General features: G+C 31.0%; 1 protein-coding gene across 4 annotated transcripts in view; it reads right to left on the bottom strand.

Annotated features, from left to right (window-relative positions):
- LOC124359723 (pituitary homeobox homolog Ptx1-like) overlaps positions 1-13,486 on the bottom strand; it is a 97,244-nt gene extending 83,758 nt beyond the window's left edge. For 3 of the 4 annotated variants that reach the window (XM_046812696.1, XM_046812698.1, XM_046812699.1), the window contains exon 1: positions 13,318-13,486. The gene's annotated coding sequence lies outside the window, so the exon portion shown is untranslated. Of the gene's footprint in view, positions 1-12,926; positions 13,159-13,317 lie in introns of those variants that run through there. The other variant, XM_046812697.1, reaches the window with a different exon arrangement.
- Between the last annotated feature and the right edge of the window lie 203 nt (positions 13,487-13,689).

Below are 13,689 nucleotides of genomic sequence, written 5' to 3'. Positions count from 1 at the left end.
TAGCTTAATTCATTCAAGAGATGTCCTGTGGACACATAGAGTGACTGACAATCACACAAAAATAACTCGACGCAAAAAAGGCACATCATAGAATTCATTGTTGTAGAAATGAAGTTTCATGCAAAATGTGACATCTACATATGAATTTTTTTTTCGACATATCCTGCCACATGATACATTCATATTTTTGTTTACACGCCAAGGCACTATAAAATGATGAATGTATAGTTATGGGTTAATATGTCACATGTTTGAATCTCTTGTGGGTGTATTGGTTTGATTAGAAATCTATTTATTCTGCTATTTTCTTGTTGCCATCATGGTTACCCATAAGACCAATGTAAAAATATTCCCTAAAGCTCAGCCAAATCCCATGAAGTGAGATGCACCATCATCTAACTCGGTATTGCTCATACAAAGTGAAGCTTCGTGCAAATTTTGACGTCTTTACGTTTAGTTCGTTTTCGAGAAATCTTGCGGACAGAAGAGACAAACAGAAATGATTTTTTTTTTTTCAACCTCTCGATTGTTAGGCTTCGCTAATGCTCAGCCAATAATACAGTAATGTAATATTAAATGAAAAGAAAATAACAGCCAATATCACCATAGCAACAGTTTAGGCCAACGAGTTCCAGCTGTATACCACTGCAATATCCCAAATTTGTGGTATGAAGACTATCGAAACAGTGTGACAGTCACTTCCCAAATCATTATCCAGAATTACCACTAGTACCAATCCTTCTGATCCCTCTCGATAAGGAACACCACTAGATAAGTCAGGAAGTAATTATATATTCATGGAGACTAAATCTTATAAGTATATTCAGAAGAGAAATAACCGTTGTTAATAGTAACAATAACACTTTGGACAGGAATTTAATTTGACATATTTTTACTACTCTTACTAATAAGATGGTCGAAAACCATAACTGGGATATCAACATAATTTTCAAAATCAATATTGTACATCATTGTGGTTACGTACACATAAAAAATGTCTTAATCGGTTAACTTTATTTTATTGAACAAGTTAAACCGAACAACCTTCGAGTTATAGTTAAAATAATGTTTGCCATTAAGGGACAGTTTTTTATAGATAACTGACCTCTCCAGTAAGAAATGTATAGGTAAGTAAGTTAGTAATACTTGTGGTGAAAAGAATATGTAACATATCGAAATGTGAAATATACATACATAGATACAAAATGTTCTCTTCTCTATTACCGTAGCAATGTCTTCTGTTAATGTTAGTCATTTAGTGTAGCGTCAAATTATAAGATGGAGGGTATAAGAATGACAATTTTATCAGAGACTGAGAAAAAGACTAGGACAAATATAACTTTCCTGACAAATATAACAGCAGATTTTAATGGAAGGGGTTTGATGAAAATGCTAAATAATGCATTATAAATATTTTTTGTAAGTTAAAAAAAGGGTTTTTGTATCATAAGTAAAATATCACAATTATAAATATAACGCAGTTTTAGTATTTTATATTTTAGTATAATGAATATTCATGTTTACATCGAAAAAATGTGTTAACCATGCTACTCGGCTGCTAAGTCGGCCTGGTACAAAAGAGCATAACACTGTAAAAAGGGCGTATACTTGTGTATGTTGCCGGAGCCAAAGTATTGAAATGTAAACCGTATGCGGTTTATCAAATCTATCGTAAACTTTAAAAAACGCAATAAATATTTATATTTAATTTTTATAATTTAATTTTTGTAACATACAAGTAAATGAAGAAGTTAACTCAGAATAATAATAAATTTAGACAATTAGATTTCCTCTATTGGTTCCAATTTGATATTTGTACGGAGTTGTTGAATAGTATTTTAAATATTGGATTTTCCGTTATTTATTACAATAAAAATATGATTTGAATGTCACAGTTTAATATATACTAGCTGTTACTCACTCCTTCGCACGCGATTTTCTACAGAAAAATTGGGACGTAGGAGAGCATATTTCTTTTAAACGTCGTTATTACCCTTCTGAGATAAATGATAGTCACTGACAGATACTCCAAGCTCATGATCTATTTAAGATTTAAATTTTAAAACAGTCTCAATATGCACCTGTGAAATAATTGGAATTTTTCTCCAATATTCTATGATTTTTGTATACAATTGAACTATATTAGACCATCGTGGACAGGAGTCAAAAAGTCGGAATTCATTAGCGCGGAATTCAATGTAATAAATGATGGCGCTCAATGTAATTTTGAAACGAAAATAGGCATATTTTAGGTACATTTTATTACAGTCTAATGATTATGAGCTTCAGATGTTAAGCGAAATTGCGTATTGGTTTTTATTTTAAGCTTTGCGTGTGTATCACTTCTGGATTAAATTAGTTATATATCCGATGCCATGATTGAGCTTGCTTTGTTGTCTCGATCGAGAGAATATGTACACACGGAGTTTTGAGAACCATACTTCTGTCAAAAAAAAACAACTAAGGTTGGTTTTATAACATTCTTTATATTTGTAGCCAACGTAAGATAGTAATTTTGATATCTGCATTGCTCTTCTGATCAAGCATGAGCATGGTTTATATTAGATAAATATTGCAGTTAAAGGTGAATTTTTACGTCAAATTTGAATTGTATTATCTGGATAGTAAAGTCTATGTTTAACAGTGATTGCGGAAACAGTTGAAACAAAATTTGCTGTTTCTCTTAAGCTTACTCTATGCTTTCTAACTATAAGTGTAAAGAAATTTAAAATAGTAATTAAATTATATTATAAACATATAAATTTCTTTTGTCGCATTATATATGTTTACAAAGAACAGCTGATTAAATTTGAAAAGGCTCTTTCACTTAATAACATATGTTTGCTGCTATGCATTTCTTACGGGTATTTCTGTAACTTTTAGAGACCAGTGGGGCGGAATCCTGAATCGGGAACGGGATAAAAAGTATCCTATGTCCTTCTCCCAGTTCTTAGCTACCTCTCTACCAATTTTCAGCCAAATCGGTTCAGCCGTTCTTGACTTATAAATAGTGTAACTAACACGACTTTCTTTTATATATATAGATAATACTCGATTTTATATACGTCTTTATCAATCCATTCTCTTCCTATCATTATCACTTTCCTACTTTGCTTCCGTTTATGTTTCTGGCTACAGATTGGATATTGTGCGATCAGTGTAGTTTTAAACCTGTGTTTCATCCTAAGGAGCGGCCTACCGCCATGCACTTAAGCCTAAAAGGTCCTTTCGCGAGCTCCAGAAGTGTACCATGAAGCCTAACAGTTCACAATTTCAGTAATCCCACAAAATGCCGGTGATCAGCTCCTCTTGGGGAATTCACCATCCTTGTCCAGAATGTCAAACATAGGGCAACGTTCCTTCGCAGTCACAGGGCAGTCAAGTAGTACGATTTCAGCAGTTTTTTCTTGGTAACTACATAATCTACAAAGGGGTTACTCTCTGAAAATGCCGATTCTATAAAGATGTTTCTTCAGAACCCATGATCTCCCGTGATCAGACCAACAGCCTGAGAAGATAACGATCTACTTGGCGACTAGACCTAGAAGCGAGTAGACCTGCAGAAAGGTGACTGTAGAAACAGCATAATCAACCTTAGAACCGGCTCCAAATTTACCCGCTTAAATATTCAGTAGTTTCTACTAGAGCAGTTCAAAAATGTCAAAATAAAGAGAACATGTGATTGTTCTCGATGGATTTTGAATGGTCCCAGAAAGCTGATGAAGGTTGTTATGACCTATTGTAGTATATATCTAACTGAGGTCCCACGTGTTCAATCCCCAAAGAAAATGCAAGTTTCAATATAAGAAAAACTAAATACCGATGAGCAATAAAACAACTTAAGGGACATAAATTATATTTGTTCCTATTTTTCATTTCTGTTTAGTTCCCTGTCCAACCATCATAAAAAAGAGTATTAGTAATGAGTGGGACGTGTGTGAAAAATTACTTCATTCCGACACCCGTGTGTGAATATAATAATATGCGAAACCCGTTTATTAGAGTTATCTATGAGATATACGCCCTATGTTAATAATCAATGCGCTAATATCCAAAATCTGATTGTAGGTGGTGTATTTTTTATGTGATTAAAAGTAGCATGCTTCTACAAAAAGTTCATCGAAATGCTGACGACCAAATATTGATTGTGTGTGATATTGATAAAAACAAAATTAACTGTTTGTGGTAAATTAAAATAAACAGTCTTTATGGGTAACTTCATTCTTAAAAGAGTTAATAGAATACAGAAAATTAATATTGAATAAAAGAACAAAAGTATTGTAGTGCATACAGCTTTAATGGATTACTTTCTTCTTAATATAAGTAAGAACATATAGAAAATTACTATTAATATATAGAAAATATAAAATTAATAGAAGAAAAATGAAATGAAACATATTGTAGTGTTTGCAGACTTTATAGTGGTATTTCCTTCGTAAAATAATTAATAACAGACAGAAAAGTAACACTGAATTTCAGAAAGACTATGTACAAGAACGCACTGCACTATATGTGCACGATATGCCTTTATGGGTTACTGCCTCCTTTAAATAAGAAATACTGCCTCCTTTAAATAAGAAATAGAATACAGAAAATGTTTATTGAATTAAAGAACAAAAGTATTTTCGTGTATACAAAATAGCCTATATACTTAGGAGTACTTTTTTATTAAATGAATTGGTGAAAACAGACAGAAAACTAGAATTAAAACACTGTATGTGGACAAGAGTAGGTACTACAGTATCTTCGTAATTTGTGAGAGGCTGTAACTCGTATAGTATATCGAGGATATGCTAACCGGATAATTCGCAGTGATCCGGATTACACCAAAAACAGCCGACCCGCTACCCGTTAGTTTACACAAGATCACTCTGTTCATAATTGCTGTTTGAGTTATTTACACTTTGTTTCTTGTCCCGTACTTTTATAATTACATAAGCTGTATAGTATATAAAATACGCATAACATGCTAAGGGGTTGATTCAAAACGAATGTCGGGGTTAGGTCCAAGCGGAAGTTGAGGCGCTATCTCTACATTCTCATCTAAAATACGAGTTTTCAAAGTACGTGCTTTAAAACAATATATCTTATTTACAAATAGTTCGTAAATGAATCTATATACACAGAAGTGAGTCACCACTGACTGACTCATCATGAAATCTGCGAAACTACAGAACAGACTTACATGGAATTTAATATGATTAATTTACTGAATGCGTTTTATACAACGCAGCGGCGCATCTTTCGTTTCTTAAACGCGGCGCTATTATATGTAAAATCGCATTATAAGCTATACCGTTCGAAAGTCCAAGAGCTTTTTCCGTCTTTAATGGCCTTTGGGTTTATCTTTGCCTGTACGGAACATTATTTTACATCGACTGTATCAGCTGTTGTTCCCAGCGAAGCGCGCATAGATGTTGTTGAAAAAATTCAAAAAAAAGTTACCTATGTAAATTTTACAACATTATATATTTCTGTTTTAAAAATAAAATCTCTTGCAGTTTGGTTATTCTATATTTTACATATAGAACAAAAAATGTAGTATAACTATGATACTATAATAATGTTACTATAAAAGCATCTGGATCATTAGTTTAAGCTATTTTTATTTTTTATGACAATTTTTTTCTTTTACTAAACATTTTTAAATGTTAAAAGTACTGTATGAGTACTGTTTTCATAATTCATTACAACAAAATTACATGGAACACTTTATATATCAATTAGTATTTTTTATAAATTTAACAGGGAGACCTGCAAAACTTCACAAAATAGGCGTGCATTTCACAAAATATCATGGACGTCAAGATGGTTGGGTTAAACAAACAAAACTGTAATGCTTGAATATTCATTGAACCTATTTTTGAGGCTAAAATGAAGCCTGTTGATTCTTACTTACAAATATTTATATATTACCTGTACTTCTCAGTTAAAATTAAGCATTAGTATAATATTGTAATATACTTAAAATAAAATTCCATTATTTTTTTCTGAAATTAGTCTTTCACGTCCTCCAGTCCCTAATCTTGTTCTAGACCTCCTCTGAAGTCTAACATTAGGTTTCATTATAATTACTAGCGTACGATACTGACTATCCTTCAGTTCGTATCCATTTATTTCACAACTGCATGGTGCATCCCCAGAGATTAATTTACTTTTACAATCGGTAATGTCAAAGAATTTTGTACGTAACTTACGTTCGGCGTTTCACTACTAAACTAATGTGAAACGTTTACTAAAACGTATTCTTCTTGATTGAATGCAATTATTCTGATGTTAGATTCATTGTTCATTGGATAATTTTAGAAGTACGTTCTGTAGTTTATAACATTTTTATCGATTTAAATACATATTTGTCTATTTTATGTACAATTGCACTGTACGAACGTTGTTATATTTGTAGTTCGGTTACGTATTTATCAATTGCTGTTTTTTATAATATTTTCGCAGAATTTAATTACCTCTGTTATGACCAGCTACTCTTTTTAATATTTTGTATTCGAAAATTGCTTACAGACTTCTATTATTTTATTTCATATAGGTACGCGCTTGAACAATATTTGTGAACGAATATATTTGGTTTATTTTTATTTTATTCTTTTAATTAGTTATTGGCAAGATTTATAGCTATTTTAGTCATCAACATAATGTTGCCACATTGGAAATATTATATGATTCGAGAAGACGTCTCCTTCGCGCTAAATAAAACTTAGGAACAAATCATACTGATTCGATATCTCTTAGATAGAAGGGAGTACGTCGCATCGTGAGTCACGTAATAGCTTCGCTGAGGTTTATGCAAAATTTAGATCTACAGTTAATTTCATTAGGCTACGTGTGTGACTATGCCACGTAGTGAAACATCGAATGATTGTGGTCGGTTTACAAATTTATTTATAATGCGGCTTCTTGATACCATCTTGGTTACCCCACCCCCCCAGTTTAACTTAACTCTCAGCCAAACCCCATTGCAACAAGCATGCATCATTATCGTACCTTATGCTGATCAAATATATATAAATGAAGCTTCATGCAAAATTTCAATTCTATACGTTTGTTTTTTTTTCTCGAGATAGCGTTAGCACAAACAGACCGCCAAACATGTTTATGTAAATGCGACAGACAGCAAATTTTCCAGCCTATCGAGCGATAATCTTCGCTAACACTCATGTACATTAAACACTTAACTCTGATTTGTTACTTAATTTTCCTGCCTAGCTCGTTCGGTTTCTTGTGTTACCTTAAGGTAAAACTAAGGAACACGAGGCTATAAAAAATGTCGATTGTGTGCCTATTGTTGGGACTTAGATTAGACTATTGCTCAGGTATTTAGAAAAGTAAATAAATTGAAAAGTGAAATTTACGCCCTAAAGGAATAAATATTTCAAATATGCATGGAGATATTTCAACTCAACACATGTTAGTAAACGACTATTAACTTGATAGTATCATTGTGTATTCAAAATGTACAATAGTATACCTTAGACGTCAAAACATTGCTATTTTATGACATATTTCCTAAATATCTCATTAAAAATGTAGTTCGGTATATTTAAGCTATTTTGTACCATGGCATTATTGTAAAAGAAATACTTTAATTACTTTCTAAACTTTAAAAATAACCTTATGCATGGTCTACTGTAGGTACCAGTAGCTGTACGGTCATACCTATTAAAAGTAAAATAATTAAACTAAATCAGCATTATCATTTACTTACTGCTATTAAAAAAGGTCTGCTAGAGAAAATTCAATTTTATAACATTTATGACTGATTTCAAAATTATATAACTCAATATTTTCAAATCCATTAAAACATAAATTTAAATGGCTGCTGTTACTTTCATTCTGATAATATCAAAGAGGAAAAATCAATTTTGTAACCCACATGGCTGTTTTAGAAATCCTAGAATTATAACATAATTTTCCCGGACATTTACCATCGTTTAGTGATACAAAAATTCAGTAACTCTACATTTTGAGATCTGTAATTAGATTTCTTCTTGAGGTAAATAACTAACCTAACACATAATTACAAGCTAAGTTAAAATAAACAAAAACTTGATAGGTGTTAATTTTTAATACAACATAGATGAGTTAAATAAACTGATGTTATTATTCATGTCACTAGAGAATCCAAAGTGTAAGCAGTTCCACTTGTTGGCAGTTTGCTACAATTTAACAACATTTTCCCGTTATCGGTTTAATAAACAGAGCAACCGATTGTTTGTTTGTTTGTTTGCTCGACGCGCCGTTTCCTCACATCTGTAGTGAATCCACGTTGATTTAACAACTACACTGAACCTTACTCAAGCATTTAGTTAGTTATGTTTCCACTTGTCAATTTTTTACTCGAAATCGTGGAAATTTTAAAATTTCAATCGGTGATGATGAACATACTCAATGTACAATAGGCAATTCTTGGTATACGTTTTGGATAAAAATAAACAGAAAAACGCATTTAAATTTAAGAAAGAAAACTCTGCTTTGATTTCTATAGCTAATAGTACGCTGAACTAGGCGTCAATGTAAAATTAAAATTTATTTGTTTTGCTAGTGTTAAAACTTTAAAGTCAGTTTGTCGAAAAATAAGCAAGTAATAAACAAGTGTGTGAATTTATAACACTATTAAAATGCTATATCTTAATAATATATTTTTTTTTAGTAACAAAAGTGGTATTTTGGTGTGTAAGTTAAAAGTAAGAGGAGAAAATCCGAATTTCAAAATTACTGAACCTACTTTTCGTATTGTTTGTATTTTTGGTTGAAATGACGCAATAAAGTTTCTGTGGAAATAATATTTTTTGAATTAAGACACTGCCCATTACGATACATTTTTATAATAAAATATAGAAATAGAACAAATGGTTTAATCCCACAATGATTTCTAGGTATTGGGAGCAAAATTTAGATGAATTTTATAATCATACCATACAAAACTGGTTGAAGATGAGGATATGAATTTTTGCAGTATCTACATAAAAGATGACTGGAGAAGCCTAAACGATTTAAGGAAGCGTAACTTCTCAAAATATAATTTATTATGATATACGTCATTTTCTTCATTTATATTTCATTAAAAAATGTCCTTACGTTGTCAATAATAAAAATGTCACCCCCAGAAGATATAACCCATGTAAGTACTATAAATATTCACATTTTTATTTTGGACGGTTACAAAATTATCTAAATGCTCTACTTGGAATCCCCTGAATTCCTCGTGGATTGGCCAAACGCTCTCGTATGTTTAGGAAAGTTATCTTAAAGGAGTATGATAAAAAAATCCCAAACAAATACCGATCCCATCACTTTAAGATACTCGTGTTTGGAGATTGAAACGTTTGCCCTACAGTTATTGGAAACCGCTTACAAAACCAATGTTTTTAAAAAACCCTGAAATTCAGTTTGCTTTGTAGTATCGATAGAATATTGCTAAATAACATTTATTCATTTATTTTCAAAAGTCAGCAATATTCCAATTTTAACACATACCGTGTTATTAACAAATTTGGTTATTTTAAAACCGAGTGTGAATAGTTTTCTTAAACAGTTTATATGTTAAAATATGTTAATATTATTTTTAATCGATGGCGATTGTTCATCAATTACAAATTATTGTCACACCAGTTAATAGAATTGTTATTAGTATGACTGAATGGAATTAAGTATGTTAATTAAAGTTAATTCTATCAGAATAATTTTACGCTAGAGGTTTAAAAAAATTAAAATAACGATTTTGGCTAACTTCATTACGTACTCTGTTTACATACTCCATTAAAATATATTTAAAAACTGATTTTGAATTAACTAATGAAACAAATAAAAGTAAAACAACAGTTTTCTTATAAATGGGTGCTTTCTATGATAAATATTCTGTCAACATTTTCAAACACAACTTCCGCTTACACGGTGCACTCGACTGATAAACGTCAGCTCTCTTTTCCGACGACTACCAAGTAAATATTGACAACAGTTATTACATTTTACTTTAATTATTTATTGCACTTTATAACACTTTATTCTCGACGAAGTAATTCAGATTTGGGATTTTGACGAGTTTTCTCTTTCCCTATCAATTGCAATCCAACCGGAAATTATTATTTTATTTAATAATCTAGTAAACATTAATTAGTTAAATAAATGTAAAATTTTCCAGAACAGTACATTGCAATAAAAATAATTGGATGTTAAAATACTATTTTATTTGCAGATTATTAATTACGTTTATAATTAGGTGTTTTTATATTTTAACATTTGAGTGATTTTCCATTTTGATGAAAACCATCAGATCTACGATTTTGAAAAAACTGTGACCTTTACGGAATTTTCTTTGAACAAGATGTAAATTCGTTTTAATAGTTGATAATGCTGAATTTGTAACAATGTGTCACTTTATTTATTTTTACTTAAAATTTTAGTTTAGCCTACTTGTTATTTTAGCTCGGAATCATATACAAAAATAGTCTAACGCAAGACTATTTCAGACAAAATAATCAATGATTTGAGCTACTTTTACATGTTTTTTTTTAAATAGTGTATAGATTTGTTTATTAAGTGTTTATATTCTTCCTTCGAAATTATTTTTGGCATATAAATATTTTATTTAAATATATGCAAACTATCATGACATTTGTTGCCTAATTAATTAGGTATGATATTTGTCGGTTATTTAAAATCGATTCCAATTGTATTATGTAATTAACTGTGTTATATTGTTTATATAATATTTGTTACTATTTATTTTCACATCCTTATCAATTAATTATAATATTGCTTTCCGCAACGACATAAATTATTATGTAAATAGTGTTGCTCGCTTGTAAGGAATGATACAATTCAAACACTCAAAGTGACACTTTAACTAAATTTGGATTGTAGAAAAAAACTTACTTTATTTATACTTACGTATTTAGTTAATATTGAACAGGCGCACATAAGGATGATATTTTACGTTTGCCAAATAAATCTTTAATGTAGAGCACTCATTTGGTATTGAGTGTATAATTAACTAGACAAATAGACTACGGTTTAATCAGATGTATCAACATTTTGAGTATCCTAGTATTTTAGGTGAAGACTATTCTAGTTATTTCCTTTTATGGGCCATCGATCAAATTAAAAATTAATGAAATTTTTATTTTAAATAAATTTGTATTTTCTATGAATAGAAAAACGTGTTGGAACTCGAAATTTGAATTGCTGTCAAGATTAAAGTATAATAAAGTTTACTAAGTATTTTTAACTGTAACAATTGTGTGTATTGACAGTAGACAAAAGAGACTTTATCATTTTTTAGTTCATTTTCTAAAAGATTTTTCAACTGAACACTGAGGTGCTATTGAGGTGCAAGTTTTAAGAAATAGTTTTACCATTGAAATAGGTGCTCTCTTATTGTATAATAGTATAGTATAAATGATAGTCTTTTGATACACTACCAATATATTTTATCAATGAATTTAAATATTTGTGAGGTAATTGAGGCAATATATTAGATATACTATCAATATCATTAATAATAACTTGTATACAAATTTGAAACAAAATTCTTTGGTTTCTGGCTTTTAAATTACCTAAATCAGAAGGTGTGATATATTTTAAACGATTACTATATTCTCAATTTGAGCATACGTGAATACTGCTTAAAAAAACATAGGCCATATTGTTTGTGTATGTTCGCAGTCTATTATTTTTTTTTTTACTTGTAATAGTCATGTAGGCTACATAACTAAATTCCTTCATATGATACCATCGTAATTTTATACAGTATTTATGTTTTTATTACTTTGAATATCGTTCTTTTCCTCATTATAGCCAGTAAACGATTAAAGAGGAAGATAACATTGTCATGGTGTTTTAAAGGTCGGGGTATACGGCATAATTATACTCTGATTTTCATTATCTAGTTAGGCTAAGATTGTCATTTTTACTACGAATATGAGATTGTTGTAAATTAATAATACAAATTATACACGTAACATTACAGCCAGATAGAGCTATCTATGTTTTTATAGCATGATAACATACAATACAAGTGAAGTTGTTTTCTTTCTTATACTACAAATACTAAAGTTTGTTTCATTTTTAAAATTTTGAGGCATATTACTGATTTAATGTTTTTATTTTGATTTACTCCCTGCTGAACTTCCTGTGCTTAAGCTGCTATAAGGTAATCGCCCAAGCTTGATGAGAAATCCTACTCATTTTCCACAAAAAACAGTGTATGTAAAACTATTTTCTAGTTGTAAATGTCTTGAACTTAAACAATTTTGTATGGTATACAAATAAGTTCATTGTACAAATAAGTTAAATAGGTTAGTAAAAATTGTTGTACGGTATGAAATCAAAACAAATTGTCTTAGTCTATTTGTTAAATAGTAATGTTATAAATTAGTCTAACCCATTTTTATTTCTAATGCAAATCTTCAGTAACAAAAAGCTTTAATTTTTTATTTTTTATTACACAATTCTGTTTTGTACGACAACAAAACTATTTATTATAATCTATAAATAAATGAACTTCTTATAATTTAATCTGCTTTAGTGATGAGCCAAAATTAAATTTTAAACTAAATTTAAAGAAACTGAATTGCAGCCGACTAACTAGTAAATCAAAATAAAACAGTTTCTAATTATAAAACTAGTAGCTATGTATATAACTATTTACAGTTCGTGTTACGTTTAGAATAAATTAGGTTATCAAAGTGTAGGAAAATATAACCATTGTTATAGAAGTTATAGTATTTATAGGCCCTAGTAGTATTTGTTTCATTTGGGTAGGCCAGTCCAAATGAATTCATGAAGGCAAAAGGGATACTCCCTACTTAATAAATTAAAAGTTTTAGAAAAAACTAAATAATGTGAAATGTATAATTTGATCAAATATAAATGAAGTTATAAGAATATTATAATATAAGCCTCAAAGAACTCACAAGTCATGTTGGGTGTCAACAAAAACCAGACTAAGTCCGAGATGTACTCAGGAAACCGTATGTAAACCGGTGGAATCCTGGAAAATAAATTAAAACACCCAATACATCCTCACTGACTCCGCCGAAATAAACATTTCAGGGTGGAAGTGAGCAAGAGAAACTGTGACGGCCTTAACACTGTCAAGAGTCTAACCGGAGTTGTCAAAACCCAGTAAAAATGACTCATGACGAGAATTATTAGAAGCAAGGAGAGGAAAGTTTAGAAGGATAATAAATATAGAGATAGCGGGCAGCTTAGGCAGGCTTTGGAAAAATCCCCCCAAAAAATCCCGGCTAAGCTGGCCGGCTTAAGTATGAAATCACTGGTGTTAAGACGTTTTCGAGTACTCACCTCTCCCGGAGACTCGGCGGACTTTTGCAATCCTGGGATCTCTCGAGAACACTGGCCCACGGGTATTACCGACGCGGTGACCGCCTAGCTCAAATACAATATTATATAAAAAAAGAAACACTTTTCCGCGAAGGCTTTGGACAAATTGACCTCGGGCTAGGAATGATGGCAAGAGCTTTGTGAGAGAGTTAAGCTGGGCGCCGCCAGAGCGCAGGTCTGTCCCCCGCCCCTCCCCCTCCCACTCCACCCCCCAACCCCCCACCATGCCACCACGCCATCTTGCTAAGCCCGGCCCACTAGACGGGTTCTACATGTTACTTGTATTTTATTGCTGTATCAACTGCACTTATTTATCCCGACTCATCCTTTCAC

The sequence above is a fragment of the Homalodisca vitripennis genome, chromosome 4, assembly GCF_021130785.1.
Source record: "Homalodisca vitripennis isolate AUS2020 chromosome 4, UT_GWSS_2.1, whole genome shotgun sequence".
Classification (NCBI taxonomy): Eukaryota; Metazoa; Arthropoda; class Insecta; order Hemiptera; family Cicadellidae; genus Homalodisca; species Homalodisca vitripennis.
Note: the sequence above shows the minus strand (reverse complement) of the source record. Positions and strands in the feature narration are given on the sequence as shown.